This window comes from Stigmatopora argus, chromosome 3 (assembly GCF_051989625.1).
Source record: "Stigmatopora argus isolate UIUO_Sarg chromosome 3, RoL_Sarg_1.0, whole genome shotgun sequence".
Lineage (NCBI taxonomy): Eukaryota > Metazoa > Chordata > Actinopteri > Syngnathiformes > Syngnathidae > Stigmatopora > Stigmatopora argus.
The window spans coordinates 19,459,729-19,469,668 of NC_135389.1; the positions used below are offsets into that span (position 1 = coordinate 19,459,729).

General features: G+C 42.3%; 1 protein-coding gene across 7 annotated transcripts in view; it reads left to right on the top strand.

Annotated features, from left to right (window-relative positions):
* Positions 1-9,940, top strand: part of magi2b (membrane associated guanylate kinase, WW and PDZ domain containing 2b) — a 99,992-nt gene that overhangs the window by 4,562 nt on the left and 85,490 nt on the right. Inside the window, exon 1 of one of the 7 annotated variants that reach the window (XM_077597431.1) lies at positions 7,974-8,185. The exons of the other annotated variants lie outside the window; for them this stretch is intronic. The gene's annotated coding sequence lies outside the window, so the exon portion shown is untranslated. Of the gene's footprint in view, positions 1-7,973; positions 8,186-9,940 lie in introns of those variants that run through there. 7 annotated transcript variants of the gene reach the window in all.

The window sequence follows — 9,940 nt, forward strand, 5'->3', positions numbered from 1 at the left end:
GCCAGGCCGAGGTCCGACTGAATTGGGTCGACGCAGCTGGGATGGCCGTGCGTGTCTTGTGCTTTCCAAATGGCTATTAACTTAATGTAAAGTACTGAGGGAAGTAGTGTTGTAATGTATTGAGTAATTATGGATGTACTACATAGGGCAAAGCGGTATGGAAGTGGTTTGCATGTTGGCCTCACAGTTCTGGGGTCGTATCTGTAGTTAGCTGAGATAGGCTCCAGCACCCCCACTTCACGACCCTTGCGAGGATAAGCAGTTCGGGAACTGAATGAATGATTGAATGTATGTATATGTTATGTAGGTGTGTGTATATATGTGTGTGTATATGTGTGTGTGAATGTGTGTATATGTGTGTATATGTGTGTGTGAATGTGTGTATATGTGTGTGTGTATGTGTGTATATGTGTGTGTGTATGTGTGTGTGTATGTGTGTGTGTATGTGTGTGTGTATGTGTGTGTGTGTATGTGTGTGTGTGTGTGTGTGTATGTGTATGAGTGTGTGTGTGTGTGTATGTGTGTGTGTGTGTGTGTGTGTGTGTGTATGTATGTGTGTATATGTGTATATATGTATGTGTATATGTGTGTGTGTATGTATGTGTATATATACATACACACATGTACACACACATACATACATACATACATACATACATACATACATACATACATACATATATATATATATGTGTGTGTGTGTATATATATATATATATATACACATATATATATATATATATATATATATATATATATATATATATATATATATATATATATATATATATATGTATATATATATGTATGTATGTATGTATACACACATACACACACACACATATATATACATATGTATGTATATATGTGTTCATTTTGATTAATCTCATCATTTGTGGCTGCGATAAATTGGAAAGAGACGGAGGAAGACGATGTCATTAGTTTTGTTTTAGTAGTGTTGTTTTGTTTTGGGCACTTTTTGTCTGGTCGACGCAGACTTTGACGTCAGCACAAATGATGACTTTTATTTATCCCAATTTCTGCTTTGGAGTGCTGTATTTAGGGAAGCGTTATTAGATGAATATTGATTTGGAAAGCGGGGCACTCGCTCCATTTATGCGTTTAATGATTCTCACCAGCAGAGGACACTCACAAGTCATTGAAATGGGGGTTTGGACCCCCTTTTTTTGGGGGGGGGGAGTGGTTCCGTCCGTCTGAACGTAAAGAAAATACTTTTAAAACCCTCTCTGTCTAATCTCCGTATTTTTCACCAGTATGAAATCCTCGTTTTTGTCTTTTGGCTTAAAAAAACATATTTTTACAAATATCCAACTTTATAGCAGAAGTGAGCAGAAATCAAATGGCTTCATCCATTTTTTTCATGTTCTTCTATTGTTATTTCTTCAGATTTTCACGCAATTTGAGTCTAAATAGACAAAATCATTGCTCATTTTCAGTTAAAAAGACAAGCCGTGACGCACAAAAAAGCTGTCCATCGCCTGCTCCTTTTTTCCCAGAAAAGCACGCCAATAAAATCAAACTATTTTTTGTCAGCTTCATCCTTCCATTCAGTTTAAAAAAACCCAACAAAGCCTCAGTGATGCCGCTTTCGCCGAAACGATTCAACGATTGAGTGAAAAGTTTTGACAAACGACAAAAAAAAAACAGTGCGTCATCGACTTTCCGCTTTTGTGTGCGCTCTTTCGGCTCAGATTTATGCGCATTTTTGGTTGGAATCAATTGTGATTTTCAGTAATACTCACAAGGGAGCGCGTGACTTGAATTCACGGCTTATTTTTGCCAATTTTAAGTTAAAAAAAGGCGTCAAAATGAGAGTTAATTGTTAAAAAAAGACGTTAAAATGAGAGCTAATTGTTTTTAAAAAAAAAGACGTCAAAATGAGAGCTAATTGTTTAAAAAAAAGACGTCAAAATGAGAGCTAATTGTTTTAAAAAAAACAGCAAAAGCTGAGATCTTACTGTAGAATGCGTATTTAGTAGTCTGGTAAACTACAGACGATTTGTTGGACTGTTGTTGCTTTTAGTTTTATTGAGAGGGGAAAAATGGTTTGGCTTAAAAAAATAAGGACATTTGTAAATGCCCCCTGAAGGTTTCCACATTTTTAATGCAGTATTTGCGGGTGTATTTTCACGCACATTTCTGTCCTCGGTGTGTGCCGTGTATGTGTGTGTTTGCACGCGCACCCGCAGCCTCGCCACAGGCTTGTTTACACTTTAGACGCCGGTGGATTCAAGTTAGCGAAAGGACGCGGCGCCACCGTTGAACTTCACCCTCGGCCTTCTGGGAAATAAAGTGGGCATGTTGCAACTAATTAGCAAAAAAGGCTTTAGTGACCGGGTGTCAAACTCAGTTTGGTCGGCGGGCCACGTTCAGGACAACGAGACCTCATTTTATTTATTTTATTTTTGACATCCCGTCCATTTTGACTGGGAGGGGTGAACGAACAAACGAACTGATTGGTCGTTAAAGTCTGTCTGTCGTTGTCAATGGCAGGCATTGAGTTAATTTTGCGTCACTTCCTTGTCATTTTAGGGTACTTAAAGGTCACTTTAAGGAAATTCTAAATAGTTTCCGATTGATTTTGGGGGGAATTTTGGGGTTCGCAAGTCGCTTTTTGCAGATTTGTAGGCATTTCCAGGTGACTGTTTGTTGGTTTTGGGGCATTTTAAGGCGAAAAAACAAATGTGATTGCGGATAGGAAATTGATTAAAGTGCAATAATGCACTCATTTGATCACACAAGATCTTGTTAGATTAGATTAGATTAGATAACTTTATTCATCCCGTATTCGGGAAATTTCATTGTCACAGTAGCAAGAGGGTGATAATACAGACACAGTAAAATACATTTTAGACATAAATAAATAGGTAATAAATAAGTTAATAAATAAATAAATTAATTAATTAATAAAATTGCTGAAATCTCTCTATATACATATACATACATATATATATATAAATATACATAAACATACACATATGTGTATATATGTATCTATCTATGTACATGTGTTGACTACTTATTTATGATTTATGACTTGTTTACTGATTATTTATTGATTATTTGTATGTTTGTTGTTTTTATTGGTGCACTTGGTGGTGAAGCTTTTAATCTCATTATACTTGTATAATGACAATAAAAGTATTCAATTCAATTTGATTTAACTCACAAATTTGATTCTGTGCGTGCAGTGTGAATGAGCTACAGAGTGCCCGTCGGACCCCCTTAACGGGCCCGTATGTTTAAACTCCCCCCAACCACGGTGTAGTCAGACGAATGTGTCCTTTGGAAAACAGCGTGTTGTCATTTGACCTCGCCGTAGCAGCTCGTAGGCTCGCCGATCCCAATTTGCTCGGGTTTGTTTTAAGGATAATTGGCTTGCTGCCGTTGCTACGGCAACCCTAGACGACCGACTCTGGTGATTTTTCGGGATTGACGGACTAAAGTGTAAAATTCGACTAGAAAACGGGAGGAATTTGGCAAGAACATAGTTCAGTTTGATAAGTACAGGAAAGAGAATTTGTTTGAAAAGAAATGTTTGTTGTTGTTGTTGTGTGTTTATGTTTTGCTGATGCTCATGTTTTACTTCAGTAAAAAAAAAAGATAAATCATATTTGTATGCTGGTACCCTCCTTTCAAGAAATGCTCTGTTTACAAATATTACTCTGCTCTGTTACTATTGTTAGCTTAAAAGCATCGCAGTTTTATTTACACAAACCTAAAAACACACACGCAATGACTAAACCAGATGCCTTCTTGTAACCAAATTCATTTTTTAACTTTTTTTTTTTTTGGCTAAACATCAGGCTGTGTAGATGTGCATTTAAGTTGAACGTAATTTAGGAAACTTAACGGAGGAATCCCCACTTTTGGCTTCTAAAGCGTGTCTTCTTTGCCAAATAACTAACTCGCTAAATTATTAGTTGGCATAAAACACGGAATTTCTGACTGGCATCTGTGCCATGATGATACTCACATTCCAACAAAAAAAATGTAATGAAAAGTGCACTGTGTAAAAAAAAAAAAAAGACTTCCTCAGATGCCACAAATGATATTTTGATTTTTTTAAATCACAATTATTACAGTAGTAATAGTTTCAACTAAAAACATTAGTCCTTCCTTTTCTTGATTATTAAAAACAACAAACTTTTACCCCTTTACTCTACTTAAATGTCCCACTGTTTATTGTTTTGCGTGACTGCTGTGAAAAAGAACTTAAAAAGCACATAACTCGACTGGACTAACTCCAAATTATCCCAATTTTAATTTAATATTTATGCCAATGCGCTTTTGTAGATTCACTCTTGTCGTGAATGAAAAACAAATTAGAATGCATGAAAAAAGCTACAGTGAAGGAGGAAAAAAACGGTCAGACCTCAATTCTACATACGGATTTATATATAAAAAGGAGTTAAAAGCAACATTAATGATAAAAACGGTGGCTGTTAAATGAAGAGCGGAATATGCAAATCCGGAGGGGGGACGGCCTTAAGGGACGGGGACGCTCACACTTGTGAGGAAAGAACGTAACAATGGCGGAGTTCACGGTAGGTTCACTTGCTACTGTCGTATTTGTGTAAATCCCAATAGAAATGGAAGGGAAGCTCCTGCTGTGTTCCTTTGGGAGACCACCACAACTAAAGTCCTACTTTGACAGAACACATTACTCATGTGCTGCCCTATTGGAAGCCAATACATTTTGGGGGCCGAGAGGGTGGTTGTAGTCGTAGTAGTAGTCGTAGTAGCAGTAGTAGTAGTGTGGTCTTAGTGGTGGTTGTAGTAGTAGTAGTGTGGTCTTAGTAGTGGTAGTAGTAGTAGTAGTAGTAATGTGGTCTTAGTAGTAGTAGTAGTAGGAGTAGTGTGGTCTTAGTAGTAGGAGTAGTGTGGTCTTAGTAGTAGGAGTAGTGTGGTCTTAGTAGTAGGAGTAGTGTGGTCTCAGTAGTAGGAGTAGTGTGGTCTCAGTGGTTGGAGTAGTGTGGTCTTAGTAGTAGGAGTAGTGTGGTCTCAGTAGTAGTAGTAGTAGTAGTAGTGTGGTCTCAGTAGTAGTAGTGTGGTCTCAGTAGTAGTAGTAGTGTGGTCTCAGTAGTAGTAGTGTGGTCTTAGTCGTCGTAGTAGTAGTATGGTCTCAGTCGTCGTCGTAGTAGTAGTGTGGTCTTAGTCGTCGTAGTACTAGTAGTAGTAGTAGTGTGGTCTTAGTCGTCGTAGTAGTGTGGTCTTAGTCGTCGTAGTACTAGTAGTAGTAGTAGTGTGGTCTTAGTCGTCGTAGTAGTAGTATGGTCTCAGTCGTCGTCGTAGTAGTAGTGTGGTCTTAGTCGTCGTCGTAGTAGTAGTGTGGTCTCAGTCGTCGTCGTCGTAGTAGTGTGGTCTTAGTCGTCGTAGTAGTAGTAGTGTGGTCTTAGTCGTCGTAGTATTTGTAGTAGTGTGGTCTTAGTCGTCGTAGTATTTGTAGTAGTAGTAGTAGTAGTGTGGTCTTAGTCGTCGTAGTATTTGTTGTAGTAGTAGTAGTGTGGTCTTAGTCGTCGTAGTATTTGTTGTAGTAGTAGTGTGGTCTTAGTCGTCGTAGTATTTGTTGTAGTAGTAGTAGTAGTGTGGTCTTAGTCGTCGTAGTATTTGTTGTAGTAGTAGTAGTGTGGTCTTAGTCGTCGTGGTATTTGTTGTAGTAGTAGTAGTAGTAGTGTGGTCTTAGTCGTCGTAGTATTTGTTGTAGTAGTAGTAGAAGCCCTAGCGACCTTCGTGTCAACAAAACGTTGTCCTGTCTATCAAATTGGATTGGACGCTTCACGCCATCAACCATGAATGTTTTGGTAAAATCCCATTATGTAGAGAGTAATTTTGACTCCAAATTCTCGTTGTTCCCGTACAAACAGTTGGCGTGTTTCACTCACGCTAATGGGGCGGACAAAAAAACATTAATAGTTCACGGCGTGACTGTGCGGCTACTCCGCGGAAAGCAGATCAAGTGCCAAGTAAACAAAGCCACTTCCTGTGTGTTGCTAAGCAACAGACAGTTACCAATTTTACCTGCTCACAAAACAAACGGCTTTGTGCCAGCTTTTGACTGGTGTTGTGAAGGGCCTCCCATTGGCACTCCTTTAATTTTACTCCTGCTTTGCAGGCCGCGACAGATTTAAATAAATAAAAATAAAATTTGTAGTAATATTTAGTATTTGGGGGGGGGGGCTTAATGGAAAAAGAAGAAAAAAAATGTTGCCATCGTATTCAGCGCGATTCCAAAAATTCATGGACGGAAAGATTTGAATAAAGTCCACCGCCTAAAACCTTTTGGATTAAAGCGGCGGGTCAATTGAGTGACGATCGGTCGTCAGGAGCGCCGCTCCGGTGAGCAGAAGGCGAGCCGAGCCCATTGCCGTCTGCCTTGATGACTTTGTGATGGATCGCGCCTGTCATCGATTTCCCCTCTCGTCGTGCCGTGCTATAAAACCTCCCCGGAAGCGCTCGTCCGCAAAGTACCGGTCGCCATATAGTGTGGACGCCAATGCCTATTTTTATTTTTATGACTTCCCCGTGTTTGTTGACGTCAGGGTTGTCCAACTCCGTTGGGTTTGTGGGCCGTTTGGGCCGGACCTGTTTATTTTTGACGGCGCTGGACGTCAATGGCACTGAAAGATGAGCATCCGCAGCCAGTTTAAATGAATTGGACCTCTATCATTATCTTAACTCATTCACGTCCGTAGAAAGTGAACAGAATTCGCTGCCGACCCGCCCAGTCAAAATCGGTTGCATGGTTCTCACTATCTCACACTTGGGGTACACGGTCGATTGGTCGCCGGTCGATTGGTCGCCGGTCTTTTGGTCGCCGGTCTTTTGGTCGCCGATCTTTTGGTCGCCCGTTGTCGCGGTCGGGGCGACCAAAAGACCGCGACCAAAAGACCGCGACCAAAAGACCGGCGACCAAAAGACGCCGACCAAAAGACCGGCGACCAATCGACCGCACACGGTCCTTGACAGCTAAGGAGTTAAAAAATGTTTCAATTTTAAAAACCCGAGCTTTTTTTTTTTTAACCCGATTCCGATCCTCTGAAAATTTCAGGATTTCTGATTGGGAACATCTCCTTATAACGCGTAAAACGTAAAAAGTTGGGACGTCCCGATTGCATATTTTTGCATTACGGGTCCAATTTTGTTTTTGTACTTTTTATTAAAATTATGATTCTATTAGGCGGCCCAGTGGTTGAGTGATTAGCGCTTCGGACTCATGGCTCTGGGGTCCTGGGCTCGAATCCAGGTTGGTCCACCTCTGTGGAGTTTGCATGTTCTCCCCGGGCCAGCGTGGATTTTCTCCGGGTACTCCTGGGTTTCCTCCCACACTCCAAAAACATACATGCTAGGCTAATTGTTAGCTAAATTGTCTCTAGGTACGACTGAGAGCATGAATGGTCGGTTTGTCTCCTTGTGCCTTGTGATTGGCTGGCCACCAATTCAGGGTGTCCTACACATGGTGGCTGAAGTCAGCTGGGATAGGCTCCGGCACCCCCTGCGACCCTAGTGTGGATAAAGCGGTTCAGAAAATGAATGAATCAATGCTTCTAGTAATTTTTGTCTGTGGGCGGGGCAAATGAACATGGGGCAAAACACTTTGTGCTATAAAGGTCATAAAAATTGTCCACAAAAGACAACTTTAGTGCCGTTCGCGTTTCACTTTTAATTTCACCACACGCTATTATCATTTTAATCTTTTTTTAAGGAATCCTTCTCCATGATTAACCACTATTATTCCTCTTTGGAGAAGAAATTTAGCTGAGGAATTCGAGTCAAATTGGGAGTGCAGTACCAGAACCATCCCACTGGCGGCGCTACCAGACCGCGGCGTCTCATGACTCGCGTCTCATCTCGCTCCCCTCCTCCCTCTCCCCCTTTCTTCTCCTCCCGATGGCTGTCGTCTCTCCGCATCCGTGGCTTGGCCCCCCCAAACCCGCCCCCCATCCCCCTCTTCCTCGGCTTCCATCGCCGCGCCGCTCGCCGGGATTAATTTTGGCTGCGGCCGGCTGCTGAGCGCTCGAACATCCGGAGGAGGACTGGCAGCAGCAGAAGAAGAAGAAGAAGAAGAAGATGCGCTTCTGCTGAGGACGAATGCGATCGATGGATGTACCCCGGGATTATTTTGGGATGGACCGTAGCAACATCTGGACCGGATGCCGATGAGGTGCACGGAGCGCGCTGCCTTTTTAATTCTCCACGTATGCCCGCGATAAGGTCATTTTCAACGTGCGCCGCGCGGCAGCGGCGATGCTAATTCCGTTTGATGTTCTCCCCACCGTGACCTTAAATGGCTCCGTTTATTTTCGGGACATTTTGGCAGGTTGCTGGCGCCAGAACGTGATTGGCTATCTTCCCGGCGACTGAACGTGATCGTTGGTGCTATCGATGGATGGAAAATGTGGAGAGGTGCGCGTTGGAATGAGGCTTGCTTGGTCGGGGAAGACAAAATCAGATGGTTCACCTGTTACCCGAATGAGCGAGAAGGGTGACGGACGGAATAGTTGGGTGAATTGATTTTTTTTGGTGGTGTTGTGGGCAGCAGTTTGGCCTCGGAGTCAGGAGGTTCCAAGTTCAAGTATGCGTGATGGATGGGGGAATATCTTCCACATCAGTGGTTCGCAAAGTGTGGTACGTGGGTAAAATTTTGAGTCCGTGGAGTTGGGGACGGAAATTGGATCGGAATTGATTGAGTGGAATCGGGTAAAAAGGTCTTTTTTTAAAAGTATTTATTGTTTTACTTTTTGGGGGATATTAGCTCATTAGCTTCTATTGCAGGCAAGAGGCATCCGATCCATTTTGACATTTTGACCCATTGTCCCTTGTTTGAAAAATGGCCGTCTTTCCTCACGTCTTAATTTCCAGTTTGAATGGTTGGTTTTCTGCGTGACAGGACGTTTGGTCGCCCGGATGTTTGGTCGCCCGGACGTTTGGTCGCCCGGAGGTTTGGTTGCCCGGACGTTTGGTCGCAGAACGTTTGACAACATGACAGAGAGTTTACTGTTGAAACCAGCTCTCAAAATGATATTCACCCGGGCGACCAAACGTCCGGGCGACCAAACGTCTGGGCGACCAAACGTCCGGGCGACCAAACGTCCGGGCGGCCAAACGTCCGGGCGGCCAAACGTCCGGGCGACCAAACGTCCGGGCGGCCAAACGTCCGGGCGACCAAACGTCCGGGCGACCAAACGTCCGGGCGACCAAACATCCGGCGACCAAACGTCCGAGTACCGTTTTTCTGTCTTCGCAAGGGACAGCCTTGGCCTGGCGACCGGTCCAAGATGTAGCCTGCCTTTCACGAGTCTCCTCTAAGGTGGTTATGGTGGTGGTAGTAGTAGTAGGGTTAGGTGTTGCACATACACTAGATGAAGCTGTAGTAGTTGTAGTAGTAGTATTAGTAGTGGTCAAGGGTTGTGATAGGCATCCACAAGATGGCGCTAAAGGGAATTTCATACAATGATGAACCAATATTGGTCCATATATAGGCACACTTATTGCGAAAATTGTCTTTTAGTTGCGCCTTATAGTGCGAAAAATACGGTAATAGCGTAATATAGTCTTAATTGTTCAAGGAGGAAACGGGATACTGTCAGTAAAAATAATAAATAACCGTGAATTCTTAAAAGAAAAGAAACTAGTTTTATTGTTGATTTTAGCAGTTTAAATTATTGACGCAAATGTAATTTTCCACTTTTTTTCCAGGAATATTGCAACGGTACTACTGTAGCCAATCAAACGTGAGTTTTTTGAGCCGTAAAAACTGTCGATTTTTCAAGCAACTCTGGTTTCTCAATCACGGTTAACGGCAGCCGACACGTTTACCCGTTTAACAATAACGGATTATGGATTTAAGATAAAAGTACATTGGAAGCGGCGTCCTTTGACTTTGAAAAATTCCTCGACTTCCTCCATGCTTTCCATT